This window comes from Schistocerca nitens, chromosome 2 (assembly GCF_023898315.1).
Source record: "Schistocerca nitens isolate TAMUIC-IGC-003100 chromosome 2, iqSchNite1.1, whole genome shotgun sequence".
NCBI lineage: Eukaryota > Metazoa > Arthropoda > Insecta > Orthoptera > Acrididae > Schistocerca > Schistocerca nitens.
This window is the reverse complement of record NC_064615.1, coordinates 354,366,797-354,367,405: the sequence shown is the minus strand read 5'-3', so window position 1 is coordinate 354,367,405 and position 609 is coordinate 354,366,797. Positions and strand designations below refer to the sequence as shown.

Below are 609 nucleotides of genomic sequence, written 5' to 3'. Positions count from 1 at the left end.
GATCGACGCGCCTTACCACTTGGTATAACGGTGCCTCAAGCAAAATTTGCTATAACCTAACAGCATAAGTAGCTCAACCTAAACGTTTCAGTAGATCATCAATGTGTTACTTCCAATACAATTTCTCATCAATGAACACATCCAGAAATTTTGAATATTCTGCCTAGGCAACAGACTTCTGTGCAAAGTCTATATATGATGACTAACTGACAACCTCAGCTGCCGACAGGTGTTGTTGATATACCTCGATGTGGGCAGCTGAAAATGTGTGCCCCGACCGGGACTCGAACCCAGGATCTCCTGCTTGTATGGCAGACGCTCTATCCATCTGAGCTACCGAGGACACAGATGAATAGCGCGACTGCAGGGACTTATCCCTTGCACGCTCTCCGTGAGGCTCACATTCCCAACTGTCCACAATTCTACATACGTATTGTACCTTATAGACATTTAGCCCACCCACTCATTACTCGCGCACGCTTTGACGATTCCCGTAAGAGTTTGGGCAACCTGTGCGCATTCGCACAGAAGAAGGTCAATGGCTGGGTAGCCTTTAACTATATATATGAAGACAGTAACTTGTTCTCGAAAGAACAGTTACTGTTGATG

At 45.6% G+C, this 609-nt stretch overlaps 1 non-coding gene across 1 annotated transcript; it reads right to left on the bottom strand.

The window, feature by feature from the left end:
- Positions 1-269: 269 nt before the first annotated feature.
- Positions 270-343, bottom strand: Trnav-uac (transfer RNA valine (anticodon UAC)). The gene has a single exon. It is a non-coding gene; the product is annotated as a tRNA-Val (tRNA).
- Positions 344-609: the final 266 nt, after the last annotated feature.